Source organism: Scylla paramamosain, chromosome 2 (assembly GCF_035594125.1).
Source record: "Scylla paramamosain isolate STU-SP2022 chromosome 2, ASM3559412v1, whole genome shotgun sequence".
NCBI classification, from domain to species: domain Eukaryota; kingdom Metazoa; phylum Arthropoda; class Malacostraca; order Decapoda; family Portunidae; genus Scylla; species Scylla paramamosain.
The window spans coordinates 29,255,537-29,261,816 of record NC_087152.1 but is presented as its reverse complement, the minus strand read 5'-3'; the positions used below and the strand labels follow the sequence as shown (position 1 = coordinate 29,261,816).

At 42.6% G+C, this 6,280-nt stretch overlaps 1 long non-coding RNA gene across 1 annotated transcript; it reads right to left on the bottom strand.

Annotated features, from left to right (window-relative positions):
* Positions 1 to 4,445: 4,445 nt before the first annotated feature.
* Positions 4,446 to 4,834, bottom strand: LOC135112722 (uncharacterized). Its single transcript, XR_010274545.1, has 2 exons — positions 4,726 to 4,834; positions 4,446 to 4,645 (listed from the first exon to the last, which is right to left on the bottom strand). It is a non-coding gene; the product is annotated as an uncharacterized LOC135112722 (long non-coding RNA).
* Positions 4,835 to 6,280: the final 1,446 nt, after the last annotated feature.

Here is a 6,280-nt window from a genome sequence, read left to right as displayed (position 1 = left end):
GTTTGGATCCTGAGAAAGATCTGGGAGTTTTAGTGACAACAGATCTTAAACCAAGCAAACGCTGCACCGAAGTCATTGAAATTGCCTTCATAAAAAAAGATCTTTCACCTTCAAATCTGAAAAAAAGGTCTGGCCTTGTACAACTCACTTGTACGTTCTCATCTTGAATATAACGTACAGTTTTTGTCATCCTACTACAAAAGGTATATTGAAAAAAAAAATACTAAGTAGAGTAACAAAAATTACTTGAAGGCTTCGCAATAAACCCTGCAAGGAGTGCCTTAGACAACGAAATCTATTTTTCCTATCCAAACGCAGGCTAAGAGGGGATCTGATATTGCTTTACTAAACTTTTAAGGGTTTCACAAATATGAGACCCGAATTCCTCCTAAGACTCAACATGTCAAATATTACAAGAAACAATAGCAAATAATAGGTAAGCTATTTCAAACAAATGAAGCCAAACATTTTTCTTCAATCGTGTCATAAATATGTGGAATTGTGTTCCATCAAGTGTCGTTAACTCGGGTACTGTTCACTCATTGAAAACCTGTCTTGACAAGTATGTAGACACTAATTCTTGGTTGTCTTTGTTCATGTCTGAATAACGAACACGTTCACTCAGTACTGTCCGTGCTGGCATGTAGATTGTATGTGGTCGAAGTAGTCCTCATTTCTAAGAATTTCTTAGTTTCCTCTCACATTCCATGTTGTTTTTTCTATATAGCATGGTACCATTTCCTTTTGGCGGTCAGCCTTGCCTGGAGGGATAAGGGGTGGGGGATGGAAGGACCCTTCTTCTGTGCTATCCTTTCTCTACCACTAATAGAGTAGAATAGTTACCCAAACGGACTTGTAAGGACCCTTTTGGTCTATTACTGTTTGGACTTCTTTTGTATTCGTTTGGTTCCTCTTTCTGTGCTGTCCTGTTTGTCTCTTCCACTAGTTAGCGCAGAGTAGTTACCCAAACAGGCCAGTAAAGGTCTCAGGATCTTTTGCTGTTTGGACTTTTTATTTTATTCTTCTCTTCCTTTTCCTCAAATTTTCCATTCTCCTCCTCCTCTTCCTCCTCCTCCTCCTCCTCCTCCTCCTCCTCCTCCCACCACAACAGGGTGAACAATTACCTGTGATGGACATTGAAAAGTCACGGACCCAATCACCTAGTGACTATCATCGTGATTTGAGGCACCAGGGGTCACTGCTGCAGGGGTAACTATGCAGCGTGTGGCGCTCCATTATGAGAAGTGCTCTCTTATAGGGGCCGCATGGTAGACGGAGCCTGATTGACTGATGCCTCTCCCAGCAAGCCCACTTTTGTTACAGTTTTTAAGTTTCCCGATCTCCTGGTCGGAGATCAGGATTGCCAGATTCGCCTTTTTTAGGCCAAAAACCTCATTTTTTTACTTTTTTTCAAGGATTTGGCCTTGGTATATATAGTTTGGCATGAATTGCATTTTTTTTCTTTGTGGCTTAAATATACTCCATTGGCCATAATGAGTTTATTTGATATGGTGAGTTTGTTCGCCGCCTCCTAAGACAAAACTTTTTTTTTTTTTTAAGTTATAGAGTGCGCGTATGTTTTCCTTTATTTTTCTTCTGTTATCATGGTCATCCGTTCAATTTTTCCTATTTCCTCTTATTGCTATTGAATAACAATAAGGGAAAATTGTACAAATCAACTGGGTGATGATGTTGATGACGCGCGAGGTCCACGGCTGAACTTGGCCGTGTTTTTTTTTCTTTTTTTATTATTTTTTATTCTTTTTACGTGTCTGATATAATTGTAGGCTTCCTATCAACAGCTGCCTGTTCATGAGTAAGCCAGGAGTACGTTGGTAGGGTACTGTCTGTAGAAGTACCATATATTGTGTTGTGATGAGTCATTAGTAAAAAACAAAAAGCGATCGTTCTGGTTGTTTATATTTATGTAGAGTGGGAAAAAAACAGTCTAGAGCAGTGTGATCAGCTGTAGGCCCGCGGGCCAGTTCATTTAGTGTGGCCCGCGTGCACTCATTGATTAATTTTATATGAAAAAAAAAAAATGATATTCAGCAAAGGTGAAGTGTGTGGAATAATAACGATTAGCTTGTTATGACATCGCTGCTGGAATAACATAATGCCTGCAGAGCGAAAGTCATGGTTATGAAGTAGGGACGTAGGGATATGGTACACGTCATGAACACGGCCACTTCTTTGTGCCAAGAACGTTTTCATAATGTCTTGTTAGTATTTTTGCATTGTCATCCATAGTCAGTGTTATCGTTATTAGTAACATTTATAATTCCAGTGTGCACCTTTACCTAGTGAACATAAAGGAAGAAAAACACAAACCTCAACACACTTAAGAAGAAAGTATCCTACACAACACAAATAAGTAAATCTACATAAATATTAACCTGAGGCAAAATCAATTTGTATGGTAATAAATCAATTCTGCAAAACAATTAGATTCAGTACATAAGTAACAGAAAAAAACAGTAGAAAATATAGATGTAAATGCCAATGACACCGTGCAGTGCATAAAGAATAAAAAACAAGGTCTCCATACCCTCTCTCTCTTAATCCCTCCCGACGAGCCGCCCTTCCTCCCAGTCGGAAGCTTTCATCCTGCTGATAGGTAGTAAAGCCTGTGTGAAGAAGTGAGTGCTTCACCAACTTTTTTCAATGACATGATTTGATTGATGTCATTCTCGTGCTGCAGGATGGACAGGTGTAATGGTGTGTTGTGTTGTTGTTTGTGGTGGTGGTGGTGGTGGTGCAACACAGGGGAGGGTTCCGGGAGGCGGCTCCAGACCCAAGGAATGCCTACCGCTGTCAAGTTCTCTGATCTCACCTACTGCTAGTTGCACTCCACGACATACTCCCACAAGTCAACAATTATCTAGTTATCACTGTGGGAATGAACGTTCACATTAGAATCAGCAGCAGTTTTTCTTATTGAACCTTTGAACACAGGAAGGGAAATCATGTGTTCAAATATATCTTGTTTACCGTTGGGGTTTCATGGCGTAGTGACAGTCTTGGGAACCCAGTGTGTGGGATGCCAGCGGTCATATCCCATACAAAATACAATAAATAAATAACGTGATGAAAAATAATTCACATCATAATTCTTTAATACATACTGGCGTGAACATAAGGTGGGGAAATTGAGCAACTTTACAAAAAAGATGGGAAGATGGGGAAATAGACCAACTTTAAAAAAAAGAAAAAGGGCCCTCGTGGCCCAGTGGGTAGAGTGATGCACTTGGAGTTTGGCGTGAGGGAAGTGAGGGGCGCGTAGGTTCGAACCCCCCTCTCGGAACTCACAAAAACCTTCAAGGAGTATCCCTCCATCACCATGTGTGCCTCAAACACACAGGCACGGTGGTGGAGCTGCCCACGGGGAGGAGGGGAGGTGAGTGCGCAGCACCTCCCTACCCTCCCCAGGGGTGGAAGGCACCGCCTTACCACCCCCGGGAGAGCAAGGGAGGTGAGTGCACAGCGCTTCCCTTCTCTCCCCTACCTAACCCTGGCAAGTCTACGGACTACAAGGCAAAAAGTAATAATAAAAAAAAAATAAAATATGAAAAAAAAAAATAAAGGTGAGTGCATAGCACTTCGCTTCTCTCCACCTAACAGGAAAAAAATAAAAAAATAAAGGTGAGTGCATAGCACTTCCCTTCTAAAAAATAAAAAATAAAAAAAAAAATAAATAAAAACCTCCCTACCACCTCGGGAGAGCAAGGGAGGTGAGTGCACAGCACTTCCCTTCTCTCTCAAGTCTATGGACTACCAGACCAAAAAAAAAAAAGAAAATATATAGTATAAAGAAAAAAAATAAATAAAGAGAAAAACGAAAAAAAAAATAAAGTAAAAAACAATAAAAGTCCTATTCCCCCTCCCTCAATAAAACTGACTGAGTCTGGCAATTAATAATAAATAATAAAAACAAAACAATACCTGACTGACCCTGACAAGACCAACCCCCCACCTGGGAAGCACGGGAGGTGAGTGTGCAGCACCTCCCTACCCTCCCCAGTCTCCTAGCTTGACTTTGACCACCAATCTGACTCATCCTACCAACTCGAAAGAGCAACTCTGATCTTGCAAGGTGAGTGCGTAGCACTTCCCTTGACTGACCCTGACTGACTGACCCTGGCAACTCCAAAAACAATTAACCTGACTGACTTACAGATATGTAATCACCAAACTGACTGGCCCTGGGGAGCACGGGAGGTGAGTGTGCAGCACCTCCTTACACTTCCCAGTTTGCCCTGACTCATCCTGTCATCTTCAAAGAGCAATTCGAAATGTACAGACCACCAGTATTCTTACTCTCTGACCCACCAGCCTGAGTGGCCCTGGCATCTCTAAAAACAACCAACCTGACTGACTTACAAATCTTACTGTAATCTGGCAACAGACCATCAAACTGACTGACCCTGGGGAGCATGGGAGGTGAGTGTGCAGCACCTCCCTACCCTTCCCAGTCTCCCAGTTCGACTTCCACCACCAATCTGACTCATCCTACCAACTCCAAATGTACACTTCCCTTGACTGACTGGCTCTGACTGACTGACTGACCCTGGCAACTCCAAAAACAACCAACCTGACAAATGTTACAAATGTAACCTGGGGAGCAGGGGAGGTGAGTGTGCAGCACCTCCCTACCCTTCCCAGTCTTCCACCCACCAACCTGACTTGAATTATGACTGGGGAGCAGGGGAGGTGAGTGTGCAGCACCTCCCTACCCTTCCCAGTCTTCCACCAACCTGACTTGAATTATTATGACTGGGGAGCAGGGGAGGTGAGTGTGCAGCACCTCCCTACCCTTCCCAGTCTTCCACCAACCTGACTTGAATTATTATGACTGGGGAGCAGGGGAGGTGAGTGTGCAGCACCTCCCTACCCCTCCCAGTCTTCCACCAACCTGACTTGAATTATGACTGGGGAGCAGGGGAGGTGAGTGTGCAGCACCTCTCTACCCTTCCCAGTCTTCCACCAACCTGACTTGAATTATGACTGGGGAGCAGGGGAGGTGAGTGTGCAGCACCTCCTACTTTCCCCACCTTGACTACCCTGCCACCAACCAACTCAGACCACCAAACTGACTGTCTTAGGAGAACAAGAACAGGAAGCAACGCCATCAGAGGAAGAAGAAGCAGCAGCAGCAGCAGCAGCAGCAGCATTACCGGCACCAAAGGAAGAAAACAGGAAAAAGAAGCAGAGAAAAGAACTACCACCGCTGCTATCAGAGGAAGAAGCAGCAGCGTCACCGCCATCTGAGGAAGAAACATATATATGTAAACTACGACTGGTCAAATCTCCTGTGGCGCCAGGCAAAGTTCGACCTGTGATGGGCTGTGTTTAGGGAGGGAAAAGCTCTAGGGTTTATGAAAGGAAAGTACGCTAACTCAGTTAGGAGACTGACTGTGAAAGTGCCAGGCATGGCTGCTGCTTCAGAAATCCACACTTCAACTATGCATGCATGCAGAAAACTGTCCTATTATTCCGTAATTTTTTTCTCATAATTCATTCAATGTTATTTTTTATTTATTTATATATTTATTTTTTGCAGCCCTTCCACCTTTTCTAAATCCACCCTTGAGTATTGGACAACTAATTACAAAAGAATTACATGAATATTTGACTTTTTTCTGTAGTCTTAAGACGCCACATCTCAAAGACATGAGGCGCGAGTTGCGTCTTAGTGTATTGTAATATACTAATATAATTTGTAATACTTGAATCACAATTTATATCTTTTCATACTAAGCAGTATGGCAACTTACTTGTGCGGATAACCCTTGAAAAATATAATGCATTGTTGTGCGCACTACGCAGCCAGGCTGCTCCACACCTCTCAAAGACCTCTATCAGATCCCCTTAACCTACGCCCCTGTAAGGAAAGCAAATTTAAAACCTAACCTAACCTAACGTAACCCGCCCTTGGGGGGTTACTTCTGGACACTTTAACAACTAAAAGTTAATCCTATCACCAGTTTGCTTTATTTCTGCTCTTCATGCATTTTCTCTGAATCCCTACTACTACTTTATCTTAGCTCCTTCATCCTTTTATTTATTGCCTTATATTTGAAACATTTACACGAGTTTGTGATTAGAAACATTAAGGAATTAAGGAATTTAGCTATTTATTTAAGACCATACTCGTAAGCACATGAAAACAGAAGGTCCACAGGCGGCAGTTCTTGTATAAGACTTGCAATCCTGTGTCCACTCATCCCAACTATCCAGAAATTTATCTAATCTTCTAAATTTCTGGCATCACGTGTTCAAG